This window comes from Neltuma alba, unplaced genomic scaffold (assembly GCF_004799145.2).
Source record: "Neltuma alba isolate B1F8T4 unplaced genomic scaffold, ASM479914v2 tig00012157_pilon, whole genome shotgun sequence".
Lineage (NCBI taxonomy): Eukaryota > Viridiplantae > Streptophyta > Magnoliopsida > Fabales > Fabaceae > Neltuma > Neltuma alba.
In genome coordinates, this window is record NW_021636705.1 from 251,062 (window position 1) to 273,475 (window position 22,414).

Here is a 22,414-nt window from a genome sequence, read left to right on the forward strand (position 1 = left end):
CACATATATATATATTGCGAAAATTCTTTAAAAAAAACTAATAATTGAATTTCCAAAACACAAAATCTCACTTTAATTTGCAAAATTCCAAATCAGTTGTAATGACTTTTTTTTTTTTGGGTAAAACCTCAAAGCGCACCCTCATTTGTTGCTCAAAGCTTTGGCACCAGCAGCCGATTCTGAAATTTTTATTTACTAACATTTCGAAATTTTAATTTAGGTCACATTTTGAGGTTTGCAATTTCAACTATCATTTTTTCAAACTTTCTCTGAAGAAATCTTATGAAATGAATATAGATCCAAAATCCCTTAATGGTGTGTGATATGATTATTTTGAACAAAACGCTTTTTACCACAAATCTTCAGTGGACAATATTACTTTTAATGATTTCCATAATACACAATTAAAACACCTGATCAAACAATATGAAGTCGAGAAATTTTTTCTATTATGCTCCGATTTGAAATGAAAACATGAAATAAAAAGAAAATTAAAATAAAGCAATCCTGGTCTCTTTGAAGAACAATAAAAATGAATATTCAAACACATTACCATGTCCGTTAGAAGTTAAACTAAATAATTAACATGTGATTAGTCATGTTTATATGAGAAATAACTCATCCAAAGAGTTGAGAGCCTTATTGGACCAAATTGTATAACAACATAAATTCATTATTCCGTTACTACCATAGAAACACTATAACCACACAATGGCTTTGCATGAGAATTAAAAAGGTTCTTAGAGCCTACTTTGAATTGATAGCTCACACTTCATTTGATCCCTCAGAACTCTCCTTAGTAATTTGTTGGAAGCTGTTCGAGAGAACTCTTGGACGACTCTAACAAGACTTACCTGCATTTTAGATAAGTTGTGAACATCACGTCAGTACTCAAATCAACGATTGTCAGGTTCAGATTTCAAGAAAAATCTTTTGTGATGTCAAAATTTTCAGTCACAAGGATCTACATTTCAAATGATTCTTAAAGTAATACACTTGGAATTTGTAAGCGTTTAAATTCAGTTAAATTTCACCTTAAACAAAGGATTAAGATTGCTTTGAATGGCTTTAGAGAACTTCATCTTCAAGGTTTCTGCATAAGATTGCTCCGGACCACCGATTGCCGGCGCGATGCTGATGGCAGCTGTCTCTAAAATGCATTCATCAGCCCGGTCGCAGACACGCTCAATTTCTACCGAACTTGTCTGCATATCAGAAGTCAAATTCAGAGTATGAAGAAAGCAAGAGTCCAATATTGCCAAACTAAGAGAAACGATCATGTGAATTTAAAAACTTATTGAAGGATTCAAGATTGATTTCAGAGTATAGAACATTCTCACTAAATTTAGTCTGGTCATTAACTCAAAAGCCATATAGAATTCTTATATATATATATATGTGTGTGTGTGTGTGTGTGGAGACGCCAATCTTTTAGAAGCTCAAATCGGTGTTGAACAAGGAGAATTACCAGAAAATAGGAACAAGATGCATGATGTTATACCTTTATACCACCAAGATTCATGGTGTCATCCGCCCGCCCTTCTACAATGATATAGGCCCCAACAGATCTCTTGATTATATCTCCATGTCTCCGAAGCCGCTGCCAAGAAGTACATCAAGTTAGACATTTACAGTTTATGACTAAATTCATCGCTTGAAACAGCAAACGAAACTACTAATAATGGAATAAGTAATACAATTAAAATTTGCAATGGCATCTATTCAAACATACATAATTTACAAAGAAACGATTGCTGGAAATCAGTATGTGGGCAATACACGAAATTTATAGCCTTCATACTTTTACCATTGACACATATTTATTGCCAAAGATTAAAACTTTCAAAATTCAGAGGTAGGTATCTGCTACTAGATGAGCATGTGCTATTTGGTCAGCAAGTGCAGCTTTTACCATTTGAGTCTGCATATTCTAAGGAGATGGTCGAAGAAACTCAATTTTTTATCAATGTTCAGCAAACCAATGTAAGCTCACCTTCCCTTTGTAAATGGGCATCCCATTAAACTAAACCTCCTCATGATCAGCATTAAGCAATCTATCAGTTGCTCCAAAATAGTGAGGGAAAAGACCCACTTCACCAACACAAGCAACATCATCTGGCTGTCATATTGGTCAAAGAAATAATATGATGCCAAATTAGAATATGTAAGCACTTTAACTGTAATTGGAATTGGTAAAATGAAGATAAAATTCAACAGAAAAGTGCAGTAGGAGATCAGAGATCTCACAGGAAATATGTTCAGATAAGTCTGATTGATTTCTATTAGTGTTCTAGTTTTTTGTGGTGTGTACTTCTGGTTGATCATCATTGATCCAACTTTTAATTTCTGGTTTCAAGGAAATTCATTGAAACTTCAGTAACCACATGGTATTGTCATACTAGTATATGGTAATATGTTGAGGGAAGGTGATCAATACTTAAAAAGCAAACACAAAAAACGAAACAGACCCCCGGGGGGGAGGGGACATAAAAGTAAAAGAAAGAAGGAAATTGGCCTGCCAGAAAATGTTTTTACGCAAGGCACTCCACTCTCATTTAGGATGACAAAGCCAGTCGTCATTGATGCTATGCTAAATGCCCCAAAAGCTTGAGGCTGAAGTTGGCTTCCAAGGATGTAACTAGAAGCAAGCTCGAAGCAAGCTCCGTTCCACCTCAACATTCAATGATTGGATTATAAGAGCACTTTGAAGAAAGCCAAAGGTCATCATCAACATTTGAAGCTCCTCCAGTGGAACAAAATGTTCTGTGTATAACCACATTACACTTAATTTATCTTTTTAGTTACTTGTTAGTTAAACATCCTTGAGAATTTACCTTATCTTTGTCCAATCTAAGCCTTCCATACAATTTGTGTTCTTCCAAGTTTTTACCAAGCTCGGAACTGTTCCCAAAATAGTAACACCCACTACTAGAAAAAAGGCTTTTGCTGGCGGTTAATAGTGGTTTTTCACTGCGGTTTTGAAGGCAACGTTGATAAAGACGATGTTAAAAGGTAAAGAAAACACGGCAGCTAAAAACCGCAATGGAAAAATTGATTTTCCACGGCGGTTAAATAAACAACCGTCGTGGAAAATTAAATTTCCACGGCGATTGCTTAATAAACCACCGTGGAAAGTTATATTTCCATGGCGGTCACAAAAAAAACCGTCGTGGAATGTTAACTTTCCACAGTGGTTTAAACTAAACCACAGTTGAAAGTTTACTTTCCATGGCGGTTTTTGTTGTAATCGCCGTGGAAAAGTGTTTTAACGGCAGTTATAACCACCGTTAAAAAGATCTTTTTTTTTTTTAATTCTGCTCGATTTTCATTTTTACCACTCTGCAGTTTACAGTTTCAAATAAATGTGGACAGTGCAAAATACGCAGAACAAGATCAATTAGTTAGTTAATATACACAACATTGAAATTTCCTTTACACAAAGCAAAAATAGAGAAACCAATATAACTAAGGGGTTAAAACCAAAGAACACGTATAGGCTAGGACTAGCAATTCGGGAAAAAAAGTAACTACTTCTGTCTGTACAATAGTAATCATGAACATGTATAAGAGGGAACCAAGAGAAAACATTTAACAATGAATTTTTTGGGAAATGACCTAACTATTTGAAAGCTAAGTTTCAATATTTTGTACCAATGTTGTTGACAAAGTGTCCATCATAAAGTTGATGTCATCCATGAGATATGGCACAGTATTTTGAAATACCTGTTAATAAAAAATAACATAGTGAACTTAGTCAAAAATGTGAAATGAATTGAAAAATGTCATGCAATGTAACTTATCTTTACCTCGTCTAATTTCTCAGTCGCTCCTATCTCAATGATGTCATTCATGTAGCGGATGACATAATATCCATATTCAACATGTCCTTGTTGACAACGGTACTAACAAAATGAAATATAAAATTGAATATTAGACATTATTGATTATAAGCATTAACTTTAATTCATCTAAAAAGGTTTAAAAGTTAGTTCAAAACAACATATACCTTTGGAAGAATCCATGTTGGTAGTTGTCTATTTTGTTTAATCGCCATAACATTAAAACCATGAAAAACCCTATCAATAGTATAAAAGAAAATAATATTAGAGCATGTTTTTATAAACTTTACAAGTAATAAATATATAAACATAAGCTAATGTGTCGATCACATCTTTGGTTTCTTCTAATGGACTTCCACAGAGTGAATCAAACCAGCAAAGTTTGTTATCACAAAGGGCACAAACAATTAAAGTCCAATGATAACTGCAAAAGACAAACCATGTTAATTATAATCCGACACATACAACTTGTGTATCTCAAATACAATAATACACTTACTCTTCCACGTAAGGTACAAAATATATTGGTTTTCTCGTCAGAGTCATTGTGGTCATCATGTAGGTTGATCTCGCTTCCACAGTATTAAACTCTTTCTGCACCCTTTGAGGACATATAAAACCATATGTTCCTTTAAATCCTTCGTTTCGACAGATTTGATTAAAGTGCCTGTTGTTCAAATAAGAAACATTAGGACATGCATAAAGTATAACATGAAATAAAAAAATGATATTGTAACTTACAAAATAGCGAGCTGCATGAAGAATATATCAAGCTCCTCAAAGTTGAGGAACTGAACAAGGTCCCTCTTGTCAACGGTGAAGTCGTATGTTATATCTGAACCCACAATCCCCAGCGGCATCTTGAAAGTAACAGGCTTATCCATGTTTGGCACTATGGAATGAAGAACCTCCAAACTGGAATATATAAGCACAACATCACCAGGAAGAGGCAAGAGTACAGGATCTGATAATGTGCTCGTTGTGGCCTTCTTCACTGCCAGTTTCTTCACCATTGGCTTTGCAATAAGTCTCTTTGGCCACAAAATGAAATGTCCTTTAGCTTGGGCCAAGAGTCAAACCTCATCAGTAGGATTGGGCACTGGTATATCCCCCTGACCACGAATAATTCTCTCCACTGTCACCTTACTTGATCACTCAGAATTTTGTTGCCGTGAATCATTGTGCCCATGAATGCTCAACCACTAGCGACATCAACAAGTGAATTTTCATAATCCACATAGAGAGTATACGGCATCCCATTGTTTTCGACAGGGTCAGGGCTAGGGTCAGGGTCAGACACTGTCAGTTGCTGTGTCTGATTATTACTGCCTTTCCTGCTTTTTATAATAGGTGAACCCTGAAACATAATATGAAATTAGTTAAGGCACATTAAATAAGTTTAAATGGATTAAATGAACCTTTAGAAGATTTGAAAAGATGTGTGATTATTACCTAGGAAGGTTCAGATACTCGGGGCATTTGGAATCCGCTCGTGCCCATCATCATCAGAGTCTGTTGAAACTTGGCATCAAAGTCGTCACGTATCTTTTGCATCTCTGCCATGTGTTGTTGATTGAGTTCAGCTAGAACTCTCTCTGTTTCTTCTTGTAGTCGTTGGTCGAGCTCCTCTTTAGATACCATGTTAGCGGAGGATGATCTAGTGCTTCTTTGTGAAGTAGAGCCAAAAAATTCTTTAATACCAATCCCTTTAGGGGTCCATCTAACTCCGTCGGGATGGTCAGCCTTTCCAATAGCAGTGGCCAAGATATCCATCTGTCCTTGAGGGATGAATGTACCTTGGGATAATTGCTCATCAAGTGTATCCTGTAACATTAAAGCAACAAATTCAATTTAAGATAATTGAAAAAAGCAATTAATGAAGCATAATTCTTAAATATTACTTGCAATCCTCTCAACAACAGCAACAGACTATGGAGTAATGTATTGACCCTTTTTAATCCTCGCCGCCTTCCATTTTTCTTGGCGAGAAGGACGTTCAATGGGTGGAATATAGCCAGTAGGATCTGAAGCAGCAGCCATCTGTGCATTCTTCATCCGTTCCTCCATCATACTTCTTTCCAACCCACCATACCCTGTACGAGACATGGTATGTGGGTACACATTCTGCTCAGATATTTGTTTGTTCTTCTGACTCAATGCCTATAACAATAAAACAAATTCGACAAAGTTAGTTTAGTTAAATAAAATATGACCTGATTAAAAACTAAGTTTGAAGAAACCAAACCTGAGATGCAGGGTCTTTACGTTGCTTCACAAAACTCTCCCATGCCTCATCACTAATAAACGAATATCGTTCCTTAGGATGCTCATCCTTTCTTTTTCCACGAATATAATGTTTTGTAAGCGTGGCCTTAAAATCCCTCCATCGTTTATCAAGTTGCTTAAACAGACGGTCTCTCATTTGCTCAGTGGCAGGAATACCAAATGTCAGCTGCAATACAATAATAGCATAGAGTTATAAAGTAAATAAGTAATTATAATTGAAACAAGTAGAGAAAACAATTCATAATATACCAATATATGCTCCCAAATGTTTTGTTTCAAATCTTTATCCACCTTCTTCCAGCTAGGAATGTCAATGCCAATCTTACTGCGTGCGACATAACCCATATAACTAGTAAATTAAGCCCCAGCCTTTCCTATAGGCTTCAAATCATCATCAAACTCCACTATAATCCTCATAGGCTGTGTGGTCTCATCATGTAACGCTAAATACCTCATACGGGTTGGCCCTCTACCCTTTCTTCGGCTAGTAAAAGAGTTGTCGTCACCAGAACCCTGTTGACCGGATCCGTCCATTTCCTGTTTAAAGAACAACAAATTAATAAATGTAAGAATAAGAAATATCAAGTTAATATAAAACATTATTAAGTATATTTAGCAAAAAAAACATCAAATAATTCATTTAAGCCTTACAACAATTATCCTCCCAAATTCTTTCACAATAATCATTTCTAACAACATAGTCATCATCTACCAAATCTAATTCAACTGTTTTAGGTTGAGTAGCTGTGAAAGGCGGGGTTTCATCAAGATTAAGCTCTAAGTCACCATCATCTCCACCAACTCCTTGCCTTTTACCTTGAAGCACGATAGACAATTTTTTTTTTCTAGATCAGGAACGAAGAACACTTGTTTTGCTTGACTTGCCAAAATAAATGGCTCGTCTCCATATCCAAACCTCTCAAGATCGACCGAAACAAATCCAAATTCTTCATCCACTTGCATAGAATTACTATTAACCCACTTACATTTAAAGAAGGGAACTTTAAACTTGGTATAACTAACCTCCCATAGCTCTTCTATTATTCTATAATAGGACATTACCGCCAACGTTGGGTTTCTGTCTTTAGAACTAGCAAAATGCATAGCTTCCGCTACTACCATCACCCCACTATTCTACATGATACTCTTATCGTCTTGGGTTTTTGTGTAAAAAGAATAACCATTTATATCATATCCACCCCAACACAAAACCTCAAAAGAAGGCCCTGCAGCTAGCCTCTGTATTGTCTCAGAAGGATTGTCATCTTTTAACACTTCTCGCTTGAACCACTCTGCAAATGACTTATTATGTTCATTAGCTAGTTGCATATCATTCTTTCTTGGATTTAAGTTCTTCAGCATATTCTTGTGAGCATTCAAGTAAGGCAAAACTTCATCCAAGTTGTTTAAAATATATAGATGTGCCTGCATTACAACTTCTCTTCACATAGACCTTACTATGACATCCCGTGTTCCCTTGCTTCTGCTCCCCTGATCATGTTGAGATTGAGGAAGACCAATTACCTTTACCCTATCAAGATATGCGTTACAAAACTCAATTGCCTCCTCAACTATATATCTCTCGACAACTGATGCCTCAAGCCGATAAGGATTCTTAGAGTATCCTTTTAGGATTTTCATGTATCTCTCAAAAGGGTACATCTATCTTAAACACACAGGGCCACAAAGTCTTATCTCTCACACAAGATGAGCTATCAAGTGGACCATAATATCAAAAAATGATGGAGGAAAATGCATTTCCAATTGAGAGAGGATTACATAACCTTCATTTTCTAATTCATCCAACTCAGCAGGATCAATGACTTTGCTGCAAATGGCACTAAAAAACATATAAAGTCTTTTAATAGTATTTCTCACATCGGTTTTCATAATGCCTTGAATAGCAAGTGGAAGTAATTGTTGCATCAACACATGACAATCATGAGACTTCATTCCCGTTATCTTCAAATCTTGCATTGAAACAAGTTTGCTTAAATTAGAAGAATAACCTTATGGCACCTTAATACTATTGACAAAACCACAAAAACTTCTTTTCTCTTCTTTTGATAATGTGTACGCAGCTGGATATAAATAAGCCCTCTTACTATCTTTTTCTTGCGGGTGGAGGACATTTCTTATTCCAATTTCAACTAAGTCTCGTCTTGTATTGATTCCATCTTTAGTCTTTCCACTTATATGCAAAAGTGTACCAATAAGGCTCTCACACACATTCTTCTCCACATGCATCACATCTAGACTATGCCTCACATCAAGACTTTGCCAATATGGAAGATAAAAAAAGATAGATATTTTTTTTCATATATTCCTCTGACCGGCAGTCTTCTTTTTCTTTTTACCAAAGACCACATTAATTCCCTCCACCCGCTGATAAACTTCTTCTCCAGTTAATGGTCTTGGAGCCATTTCATATTCTTGTGAGCCATTAAATGCCTTTTTCAATCTACGGTAAGGGTGATACCGACTAAGAAACCTTCTGTGACCAAGGTATACTGTCTTCCTGCCATGTTTAAGTTGCATATAATGGGTGCCTTCTTCGCATATTGGGCATGCTTTATGCCCCTTAACACTGTATCCTGACAAATTTCCATATAAAGTCATTTATCATGGTGAAAATCATGGCACGTAAATTGAAGGTCTCGTTTATATGCATCAAACACATCAACACCTTCCTCCCATAATTTCTTAAGATCCTCAATCAAAGGTGCCAATTACACATTGATATCGTTTCTTGGCTGTTTTGGCCCCGAGATCATCAAAGATAGCATGATATACTTTCTTTTCATATATAACCAATGAGGCAAGTTGTAAATTACGAGGAGCACTGGCCAAGCACTGTATGTGCCGCTAAGATTACCATATGGGTTAATTCTGTCCGTACCAAGCCCTAGCCAAAGGTTTCTTGGCTCGCCACCAAATTGAGAAAATTTTTGACCTATTGTTTTCCATTGAGGAGAATTTACTGGGTGACGAAGCTTTCCATCACATATTTTCTCATCGAAATGCCATCTAAAGTTCCTTGTATCTGTGGCATTAGCAAATAGATGCTTAAATCGTGGTATTATTGGAAGATACCACAGAACCTTTAGTCATCTTATTATAATCACCATCATCTTTCTTCATTTTGTATCTTGAAGTCCCACATTTAGGGCACTTATTCAACCCTTCATAATCATTTCTGAATAATATGCAGTCATTAGGATACGCATGTATCTTCTCATATTCCAAACCCATCAGACACAATCTTTTTTGCCTCATACATTCGTTTTGGAAGTGAATTTCCTTTTGAAAGAATATCACTCAGCAATTCAAATAATTCCGTAAAACTAGCATCGGTCCAACCATTTCTTGCCTTCAAGTTCATTAGTTTCAATACGGTTGTCAACCTTGTGTAATCATCTTTGCACCCTGGGTATAAAGGCGTCTCTACATCACTACAAAAAGTTTCAAAAGGTGGGAGAGAACTATGTAGAGGATTCAAACCTTATATCACGAAACATATCCGAAATTCTATCACCAAAGTCTTCATTCACAACCTTCTCATTTGCAGACAATGTAGCCTTTCTAATTTTTCCATGCCATATCCAATTTGTATATCTCAAATTTATCCCATCACAGATAAAATGCTCTTTTATCTCAGAAATACTCCCTCGATTATTGTTTAAACATTTGACACAAGGACAATAGTACAGTCCATCTCTTTTACTAGGGGCATTTCTCTGAGCAAACTCAAGAAACCTTTCAACTCCATCCTCATATTCCTTGCTAATTCTCTTAGCTTCATCCAACTACGATCCATTGTTCTACAGAATCAATGAATATAGTTGTCAAGCTCAATTCTAATTCCTTAATTCAAATATTAAAATAATAAAATCATTAAATGTTAGTCAATAAATTAAAATTGACTAACACTTAATTACAAATTAAAGGGAATGTCTCTTTTTTAAAAATAAAAAATTTGGCAAAATTTTCCCTTAACAACTATGTACAAATTAAACACCAAATTAGAAAAAAAAAACTCAAAATTTTTAATCAACATGAATCCAAAAATATAACAAATAAAACAAAAGTAAAGATAACATATTTCAATGGTGAAATAGTTAAACAAAAATTATTTTAATAAACAAAAAAAATATTGTTCATAACATATTTCAACATGATAAATTTGAAAAAATATAACAAATTTGAAGAAATATAACAAATAAAACAAAAAAAATTCAATTTCAAACCAATTCAATTAATAAAGATTCTTAAATCTAAAACTTCTGAATCCAAACTGGGAACACAAATGATATCTATTTACAGTAAAATTTTAAACAACACTTTACTATCAATCAAAGTTTATAACGGAAAAAAAAACACAAAATAACAAACAGATTATTTATTACTAAATTCTTATATTTATTACAAAAAAACCAAAAATTTGAAATAAATATCAAAAAATTATTAAAAAAATAAAAAACTTCACAACTAATCAACTTCAAACATTTAAACATATTTCCAATACGGTATATAAGAAGGAATTAAGGTTTTCTCAGTTCAAATGCCCACTAATCAACAGTTCAACCACATAAAAAACGCAAAATGAACAATACAAGCCAACCACAATGTAAAACTAACAAACCCATTTCAATACAACAGATTTTCATAGTCAAAACATTCAACAAACCAAGAAAAATTGAAAAGAATGAAAGAAGAGGATACTCACAAAGTAGAGATGATTCAAATGCGAAATGAGAGGCATTCAAATGGCGGCGGACGGCGGCAAGACACCACAAGCTCAATGGAGGAGTTTAAACGGTGGGGTAGTGGGGGGAACGGCCGGTAAAGGAAGTTTTTTTGTGGTGAAACGAGAAAAAAAATGACGAAAACACAAAGGCCGTAGGGTTAAGTGAATGCTTTCCACAACGGTTTTTAAGAAAACCATCATGGAAAATCACAACACATTTAACTTATTTACAAAAATGCCACTGCCTTTTTTTCCATGTCATTTTTCTGCTTAACTACTGTTATTTTGAGACATTAAAAGTCTTTTTTCTAGTAGTGACCAACATCCTGAAATTGTGGTAAATGTTAGATAGGTAAGGCAAGGTGTTTGTGCTAATGTATATATTCATTTCATGTAAAGCATAATAACTGTTGAAGGAAATGTTGCAACTTGGCCTCTTAAAGGCATACTCAAACACAATAATCAAGTATAAGGAACTCTATTAATGTGTGTCAAAAATATTTCTACATATAGAATACTAGGTGAAAGAATTCCTTTAATCCCTTTTACTCCATCTCTGATTTGGTTCTTATAGTTTAAAATTTTGTAATTAATTTTTGTGTGTTTTAAATAGTTTAAATTGATCCCATAAGCAAACAACAATATCATACGAATAATTTATGCTGACTTAAGCCACATAACTAGAATCTCTCAAGCATCCAACCTTGTCATCCATGTGTCCTGTGCACATGCTTCTCCAGAAAGATAATAGATGCATCATACACAAGCTTGAAAAGCTTTTAGATCATTAGGTTAACGATCCTGGTTTTGAAGAGACTTGAATTTTGATGTTGGTGCCATGTGGGAAAATCATAATATATATGGTTGGTGTCACACCTTTCTTAATAACTCATTATACATCAATTGGAACCATTATAACATATTTCGTAGCATTTCTGGATGAAAATTTTTAAATTTCAGAATTATACTATTCATCTTGTTTGTTTACTGTTCATCAAAAAATGGGTCAAATTTGAAAATTCATAACTAAATCTAGAAAAATAAAAAAGAAGTGGTTCTAATTTTCACACGAAGCTTGCTAAGACTTCTATAGAGGAAAAATAACCATTAGGTCCAATTCCATCCAGAATAATTCTAAAAAATTCATCAAAGTGTACTGTTTATTTGGTAAATTTTTGAATTTTCTGTATTTTTGCCCAACTTTGAAAGGGTATAACTCTTAGCACATAACTCTAAATTTAATGAATTACCACTTTTTTTAAAGCTAAAAATTATATCTTTTAGTCTGCAAAATTTTAAATCCAAACTCTAACAATTCCTCATTATTTTATGTGCCACAAGTTTGACACTTTTTAGAGAATTTCTATCCCATAATTACCACTTTCTTAATTTATTTCCTCTTTTTCCTTCATCCACATTCTTTCCACAATGCATTATGCATAATTCCAATATTGGAACATAGAATAACAATATAATTTACATCAAAACACTATCCATAACTTATCATAAAATCAACACAAAGTTTACTACACTTGATAAAAGTTTCTAACATAACATAATACTTAGAAAGCCATTTCATTCCAAGGCCAATTCTTTTCCTTGCTCCATGGTTGGTCCACTTCCTAGTTACTGCACAAATGACATAGGAGGGGTGGGATTTCAAAGAAATCTCAGTAGCATATGAATTATAATTATCATGTAAATCAATACAAGTTTAATTGTGCCATGTCATGCAATCCAAACCATTCCCAACTCATAGAAATTCATACTAAATATTATGCAAGGAGAGGAACCTCATATTATCCACATTGACATACCACAAAGCATTTGGCCAAGCATAACCAATGTCAATTAAATAATCAAGGTCACCACTGAGTTCCTCCAATCAAAGCAACAACAATCACAACAAACAAGCAAGATAAACAATCAAATTATAATTCAAAGCTACCTTTTTAAAAGTTTGTCCAAATGATTACTCCAAAGAGCAATGCTTCTCCTTAGTTCCTCCTCTCAATGCCTATTAAACTAAGCATAAACGCAGGCTATATTAATCACAAAACAACTTGGTTCCAACACTTTAACATTGACTTAACAATTTCCCTCCTTTTCTTTGATTTTTAATAAAATGATTCCTTCTTTAGAATCAATCATCTCATGACTTAATCTTACACAATTTTTCATGAGGAATCCAATGGTGCAATCAAATTTTTGAAATTCACACTCCTTCCCCATGATCTTCACTTGGCCGAATGGGGTGCTATATGCTTCCAAAATTACTATTTTTGATTCTAGTGATTTTAAACACTTTCCAATAACATATCTCTACACAAAAACATGTTCTAAAGCCATTGGAATCATCAAATCAATGAAAAAAAACTCCTTCCCTATGAACAGTGCTGGCCGAAATGAAGAACTAAAACCCTAACTTGGTTTTCTTCCAAAAATCAATCCATACACCACTTAATCTTCCTTATTCCACTTGATTATTAAGGGTTCTATCCTTCCCTAAGCATCACGCATCCCAACCAAAATTTTCAGTATTTTTCACCATTTGTTTAGCATTTTTCCAAGCAAAAATCCTAATTCAATCAATATAATACTTAGGGATAATGATGCTTAGACATACCTTAATGTTTTCTTGCCTAAAAATCCTCAATAATTTTCAACATAGGGGCTTGATGAACAGTGGCAGAGTCTCCTCTTATTTTTCCCAATTTTTCAATATTTTCTTGGTATTTTCAAGGGGAATTTATAGAAAAATTGGTCTGCCATTTTCCCCCTCGATTGGCCAAAATTTGGGACACCTCAAGAGTGTAGGTGGCAGCCATCAAATGCTGGAATGATCAGATTATCCCAAGTGGCCATTTTCTTAATTTTTCCACACAATTATCCCCTAATTTGTATTAACTTTAACTAAACTTTGAGAGACCTGGAAGCTGCACTGAATTGGGCCCTTATTGGACTCAATGTAGGTCCCACAAAAGGTTTTGGCTGGTCCAAAAAGATGGCCCACAAATCAAATTACTATCTCAAACCAATTTAAAATTTTATCGGTTACTATTCACTGGTAACATTCTATAATTTTTTCAGACCTCCAAAAATTAATTTCTCTCCATAATAATTCACCTTTTAATATGATAATATGATCTGAAAATTTTCACAATTTTCACCACCTCTAGGTATTTATTTTGAATTTTCTCCGATTAGGCATCTATTGGTGTTACTGCAGGAAAATAAATTCTCTAAAATTAATTCCTAAGGTTTCAAGGCTTAAAAATAATTTTATAAATTCAAATAAATATTTAGATGAATTTTTCATAAATCTCTCAAATTTATTGAGGCTCTAACTGATTAAAATAATTATTTTTCTCTGATTTTTTAATATTTTCCTGAAAAACCCCTGTTTACGGGAAATTCCATAATAAATCATTTTCACCGAAATTCTATCTTTTGGGCATCAACTAAGTTTCTAAAACCTCTACTCTACACTTTTCCTATTTTTTGGGAATTTTCTGAAATTTTCTCAAATTTTCCATTTTGCCCTTCCTAAACCGGTGATTATAAAAATGCCAACCCGGATTTTTTTGGGGTTTCACATCAAAAGTTATTTCATTTTCCTGTCTAGTTTCTATATTGATCCTCATCCCAATTTTTTATTCCCTATAACCAGGTGAAAATTCTTGGAATGTGACATTTGGTAAATAATTTGGAATGCTTAGTGGTTTCTTTATCATAGAATTAAGATGGTCATGAAAAACCGCAGGCACACATGCATACAGAAGACTCTTTTAAAGTTGGAAAAGAAAATATTAATGTCGTAGATTTGTGAATAGGGTGTTAGTAGACTATCAATTATGGAAATTAGCGGGAGAGAAATAGACAATCTGCTTCCCCCGTAAATTTGGCATACTTTCATCTGCATCATTTGTGAGGGGAACCGAGAACTGATTTTGTCAAAGGTATATAAGAACAAAGAATCAATAAGACTAAATCAGAAGCCTTCATGTCTGTGCACATGTGCATTAATGATTCGTAACAACTACATGAAAGGCGTGATTGGCTATACACAGGGGTACAGAGAGTTGAAAAGCACATGCTTTAGGCGAAGAGTATGTTCAATCATATTCGGTGGATAAAGGCAAAGATGAATGCAGAGCTACAGTGATGTGTATGGCAAGAATTCAAGAGCTCAGCTAAGTGTTTGCCCTGTTAAAGACCCAATATGATAATTGCATGCCATGTGAGTAAATATAAATACAATTTTGATGGCTATTTTCCAATTAATAATTAATAATAATTAAAATAATAGTAACAATAATTGAAACAACTACAAGGACACAATTACAACCTTTTAAAATGTAGGTGTCAAATTAAAATTTGGGTGAAGGGGCTAAATGATTGACCCAACCAAAATTCTCCTTTGTAAACAATATGTGGATAAAAACCAGTGGTATGTAGATGTCCCTCGGCTACTCAACTTCCACTCAATCAATCAAAGGCAACGGACATACATGGAGGCTTAAACCTAATTAATCAAGCCTCATAGATGTGTTTGAAGGAAAGCAACAAACAATAAAATATTTTCTGTCTTATCTAAATAAATTAAAAATAAAGACTATGAAGAATGAGGGTAATTATGTCATAAAGCAGCAAAATCATGCAGTGAATAACATGATCACATGGTTATGTGTGGCAGTGTGATCTCCAAAACAATATATCATATGTGCTTAAAAATATGCATATTTCAAACACGATGAAATATTCTGAGATACTGAAAAAGAATATTTGTTATAGATAGAATTTCATGGACAGTTTAAATTTTGAAAGGCAAGTTCAAGAGCCAACAATAGGTATACACGTCTACCATTCTAGTTTCTCTAGCCACTAAGCCAGATACCCTGCACATGAACATTATGCTGCGTGCCACAGTATCACAAAGAAGACCAGGACCTACAGCATCTAATGGGCTCCTTTCATAAATAAATGAGAGAAACAACTAGTATGTACATTTCATGGTCCTACCCTCAGGGATAAGTAACTGTATTCAGTCAGAAATCTCAATACTTAATAGTAATACAGAATGCCAACTACTGTTAATATTTCTACGACTATTACTATAATAATAATTTATGTGTCATTGAAGTTGGAGTAATCACCTGAACAAATTTTCCAAAACCATGACCTAGAGTAGATCCATGATAAAGAGCAAGAGTTGCCCCAGACAGAAAGCATGTATAGATTAGAGTTGGTCCCATTACCCACCCTAGTTTTTCTAAGAATTATTGAGGCCCTGTATATTTTAAATAATTCAATTTGGCCAATTTTCTCTTTATTAGCCAAAATTCTAAGAAAATACAGAAAATTTCAAAATAAATTATTTTTATACTACTTTCATCTTTCAAGCCTCAAATACTGTTTTATACCTTTATTCTATTTTTCATGATTTTTTGAGAATTTTCTAGAATTTTGGGTACACTTTTCCATTCTATTCAATATTGATAGGATATTTTAAAAATGACAGTTCAGTCCCCAGTCTGGTTTCAATTCAAAAGTTATGCTTTCTATCTATTAACTACGTTACTTGACCCATAGTCTATTTTATATGCTTCATTTTCAAGGTTAAAATTAACAAGATGTGACACTTGTGAGTTGTTGAACCTTTCAGGATGATATACTGAGTTTGGCTTGCTTAATTTCAAGCTTATTAGTTGTTAACTAATATGTGGTGACTGTGTGTTTGTCTATATTTTTTGTGATTGGTGTTTTTGTACACAAGACATCTTAATTGTGGGAATCGATCCTTGCTTAAATGAGAGATGACCACTTTCTCCTCATTATATATGATAATATATTGTTTGTAAATAGTTTTGTTACTTTGAAAGATATGCTAGCATACACTTGAAATTATGTTGATATAATAGAATTAATTAAGTCTTGTGGAGCTAGATTTTGAAAATGCAATCCTTTAAGTTCATGATATCAAATTATCATTATAAGTTTTGATTTGGAAATGGATTATGTGATTTAGGATTGATAGAATGCATTCTTGAGCATGATGCATACGATGGAAATTTGTGAGTGATTTGTGTCCATTCCCATCACATGCTAAGTGCCTCTATTAATGCATGATGATTGGCTTCCTAAGTTTCCTTAGGAGGGAGGGAACGACCTCTTGGTTTAATTTCCTAGAATGAGGAAAAGGCCTTAGGGTTTCTTTATATCCTCCTTAGTGAAGGATTGCCCTTTTGTCTCTTTCTCTCAGAGTCCAAGATTGGCCCTTTGGGCTTTTACTTCTCCTATAATCAAAGAAGGCTGTTATAAGAATTGCATATTTATAATGACATTGATTTAAGAATTGTGAGTTTAGAGAATCGATGCATGAGTTTGAGAACTATTGTTATCTGAGATATTATATATGTTCATATAATCTTTCATAACTATTCCACTTGATACCTCATGAGCACATATTGATATGTATGATGAGCTAGACTATTGGTTGCTGAGGCTTATCTCTCGCCTTGAGATTATTAATGATTTCAAATGAAAGTTCTAGAGTTGTGCCACCAAGGAAGAATCTAGAGGCCTAAGTTTTTACAACTTCTTGTATTTCCTTCGTCTCTTCTGTATGTGATGATGGGTATATTGCAACCTAGAGCTCTTTTTCTTTTACATACCCTCTATTGATTAGAGATTTGTTTGCTTAACTTGTATTTTGATTACTAGATTGTGGTTGAGTCCTAACAGTAGGCCAAAGGCCTTAGAGTTGTACATGCTAGTTTTGTGGATCCATATCGAATATTTATGACATCTGATGCGTATTATTCAATAGTAATCCATTGCTATTGTGGGCTTGGTGTTGTTTTTATTCCAAGGTTTGATGCTTGGAGGCCCTATTTGATATGTTTGATACTCGATAATCACGTTAACTAGGGCTTGTTTTTCTATAATCATATTAGTGGAATTGATTTATTTCTAAAATAGTTTTACTTGTTCTAATTACTTAGTCCTTTTATTCAAGAATGCATTCAAAAGATGAGTTGAAATCCTTCTACTACGATAACTCTATGTAGCCATTTTCTTTTTCTACCACAATAGCGTCTCAAATGACTTTAGAGTGAGTAAATCTTTGGTTTTAGAAAGGAATTTTACAAGGTAAACCTTCAAAACTTAGCCTTTTTCATGTAGATAGTCGAATCTTAAAGAAAATTGCGAATGTCACAACTGGGAAAAGGAGAAGTATGGGATGGGTTTGAAATATTAGAAATACACAAAATGTTTTACTAATTGCAAATTTCTATAAGATTGTGAAAGGAGCCTCAAAAATCTTGAATGAATTGTTTTGGATTGCTAATGAGACCTCTATGAAGCACCATATTCCTCTTAGTCTATATGAGATTTAGTAACACAATAATTCCTTTTTGCATAATCATGTTGCCACCAGAAAAAGTTGTTGCAATGGTTCAGTAAGCTATAGAAAATCTTGAGTGGACATGTCACTAGAACGGAGAGATAAAGCACCAAACCAGATAGGCTATACATATAGACAAAAGCAAAAGAGCCATAATAACATTTTGGCGACCTGACAACCAAAGACACCACTAATATGAACAATTAAATAATGTTTCCTTAAAACCTCTACAATAGACACAATAGAATGGATAAATTTTCATATGAAAAGTTGTTTATGAGGTAACTAAATTTTTCATAAAAACTACCAAAGTTTCAATGAAGCAGCCATTTTGGTTGTATAATTTTGAGAAAGTAAAGCATAACCTTGTTTAATGCTATACTTGCTAGTGGTATTGTAATATCCTAAATTTTATTTTAGGATTTAGTAAAAGAAATTCAAAAAATAAAATAGTATTATTATAATAAAATAATAATATTTTAATATATATATATATATATATAAAAGGAAACAACTTCCCATCGAATTCAGTGGAAAGTTGAGGCACTAAATTAAGAAGAAAGAATTTGGGGCAAGAAGTATTTAATGAAGGAAGGAAAAAAAAAAGAAAGATTAGTTGGAAATGGAGAATAAAAGAGAGAGTGAGAGGCAGAAGATAAGGATGCGAGAGAAAAAGAGGGAAAGTGAGAAAGAGAGTGAGAGAGAGAGATGGCAAGAGCAAAGCTACAGTCCTTGTGAAGAAGAGGGTGAACTTTGAAGATAATTTAGGTATATAAAATTATTTCTTTTCATCAAACTTTCTTTATGACTATTTCCTATATATTTTAGGCTTCCTAATGATAGTGTTACTATAGTAATTAGAGAAGATTTAGGTGTGGAGTAATTATTGAGTTTTGATAAAAGATGATTATAGAAATTTAAAGGTAAATAAGTTGTTAATTTTAATCAGTTTAGATTTATCCATTTGTTGGTTTTTAGCACTTAAATTAATTTTTCTAGTTAAAAAATCTATTATATATTATTTATATCATATTTTTATCATTTAAAATTAATTTAAATAATTTATTTGGGTTGTTTGACATATTATTGAGATTTTAATCAGTTTAATTTCATTTATTAGGTAACCAGAGGTTTTAAAATAATTATTTTAGCTAAAAAATTTTATTATTTATGGAAATATATATAAATATGATAGTTAAACCATTAAAATTTTAATTAGATTATTTATTTATAAATATCTGAAGTACTATTGAATTTTTTATCGTTCGGTTTTGAGGTTTAAATTTCAAACGAGATTTTTAGAATTTAGAATATAATAATTTCATATTTGAAAATTTTGGAAAATTCTTTTTATTAAGATAAATAATTCTTCATTCCAAAATTCTTAATTTTGGGTTATGAGAGTTGCTAAAATTTAGAATAAAAATTAAACTAAATTAGAAATTTAACTAATATATAAGCATAATTAATTAATTAACTAACTTATATTAATATGTGGTTATACTAATTGTGTAGATTAATTATTGGTTGAGCAAAGGATTAACCTTGTGGTAATCCTTTATATTGCTTTGGCGAGAGGTAACCACTTTCCACTTGTTATATGTGCTAATATGTTGTTTGTGAGTATTTTACTATTTTGGAATAATAATGTGCTATTTGAAAATCAAGGAGATTTGTTATACTTTTTGCGCTATGAAAATTTGTCCTGTGGGACTTTTGAAATTGTGATTGAGTCGTTTGAAAAAATATATGATCTATATCATATGGAATATGTTGAGAAAAGATTGAGAAATTTATCATTATATTGTGAGTGATTGATTATTATTTGGATTTTGAGTTAATTCCTCTTCTACCACGTGGTAAGGCCGTCATTAGTGCACATTGGTTGGCTTCCTTCATCCCTCATAATGAGAGATAGGCTTTTGTGGCTTCTTATTCATCTCCCAGAGTGTGGGATAAGCCTATATGTGGCTTTGATCCCCTATAATGAGGGATAGACTTATGTGGCTTATGTGTTTACCACCGTAATGAGGGTTTAAATGATTGAGATTATCTGAATATACATATTTTATATTTCCATTGATATGTCTATATTTCTTTAGGTTTAATAATTGTCCCGCTTGACACTTCACAGCACATGTTAGTATATATGATTAGTTAGAAAGCTGGTTACAAAGGCTTTTGTCGCACCCCGTGGTTTCTACTATCTTCAAGTGATAGTTCAGGTGGTGGTCCACCAAGAAAGGCTCCGAAAGCATAGTGTACTGTTATAACTTGTATAGCCTCCCTACTTTTGTTCTACGTGCTGATTTGTTATATATTGCCACATGAGGCTCATCTGCTCTAATGTTGTAAACTAATACTTTTAATTATTACTATCTAATAGGAGAAGGCCGTTAGAAGGCTAGAGACCTCTAAGACTCTACATGTGACACTCTTTTAAAGTATTGACTTTTGACCAATGGACTCCATAGCTTATATTAAAACGATTTATCAGTTAGTATCTTGAAAGTATGAGTTTGGTTTGGGTTAATAATTGAATGATATTTACGGACTTTAGAAATCCAAGACCCAAGTTAATGATTGATATTGCTCGTGAGATAAGTTTATTTCTTTTAACAGTATTAGTGGTTTTTTTTTTGGGGTTGAAATTTTAAGGTTTTTTTTTATCATGGTTAATTTTTTGAATAAATTATTTGATTTAATCTAAATAGGTTTCGAAAGAATGGTCGTCAAAGGTATCACCCTCCCAAAAAAATTCATCCCTACCATTGCAAAGTGAAATAGGAGTTTTAAGAATGTTATCAGCAACTCTTGAAAAATAAATAGATTTAACTAGAGGCATATTTCAAGAAAGTCGAAGCCACAAGTTAGGATCATGAATAAAAAGGTTAGAAGTCTTTTGGATCCTAAGATTTGCAGTCAATAATGGATGAGCCATAGGCCACTATAGGTTGTGGTCAATATGAATAGAATTCCCTAAGCCAACTTGTAACATCCTAAATATATTTATTTTGGAATTTTGTGTTAATTATGGTTTATGATGTATAATTAAAGAATTAAATGATTTAAGAAGGGTGTTCAAAAGATATATAATTAATTTTTTATTCTATAAAAGAAAATTATGGAAAAAAACATAGAAAGAATTTCATGAAGGGGGAATACTTTCATAAAATAATTGTTTTAGATATATATGTGTGGAAAAAAAAACTATTACTGCTAGTATTTTTATTAGTTAAAAAAAAGGATTATTATATTATTTTTATTAAAGAAAACCTAACCCTTGCTCTCTCTTCTTTATACATATTCTTCTTTCTCCTCACTCCACCCATGCCCTCGGCACCGCTCTACAATCCCAATCAGGTTCTTTTTTTTTTTTTTTTTCCTTCTCTCCCCCACTTCTCTTGTTCATTCCTGTGACTTCTCTGTTCTGCAGATACATGTCCTTGCATATTTAAATTTATCTTACTTTTCTTCTACAATCCTTCAACTATTTATATGGGTCTAGTCAACTGTGGAAATGCACTAATCTATTTTATTTTACCCTCATCCTCCCTCTTGCGTCTCAAATGGTGTGTATATGTATATTTTGCTTCCTTATCCACCTTTCTCCTTCATTATTTACTGTAGTTGTGGATTGTATCTATATATATACACACATATATTTAATTCTTGTCTTAACCCTACTCCATTTGTGCGTCCTATTATAGCTCTTTAATTGTGCAAAATTTTTTTTTTGTTTGTTCCTTGGGCCTCCACTTGTGTTACTGTAAGTATATTAATAACATTTAATTCATTTTTATGACCCCACCTCTTGCAAGTGTGCGTGTAAGAGTTGTATATCTAATTCATCATAATGACTCTACTATCATTGAACAATGTCCTTTCTTGCATTTAAATATCTATATATATATATATATTAAGATTATTTGAATAATGTTGAAAGTCAAGTACGCCTAAGAAACACATGATTTCCTCACTTCCAGTAACCCATGCGTCCTTTCAACCATCACACACACATCTATATAATGTTTGTTTGAACAAGTAACTCTTTGCCCAGAATTTCCTATGTTTTGCTTATGAAACTGTAGGCCCTATATATGTGTCTATATATTTCAAGGCAATTTTATTTTA

At 33.1% G+C, this 22,414-nt stretch overlaps 1 pseudogene; it reads right to left on the reverse strand.

The window, feature by feature from the left end:
* Positions 1 to 581: 581 nt before the first annotated feature.
* LOC114723848 (probable acyl-activating enzyme 18, peroxisomal) overlaps positions 582 to 22,414 on the reverse strand; it is a 34,615-nt pseudogene continuing 12,782 nt past the window's right edge.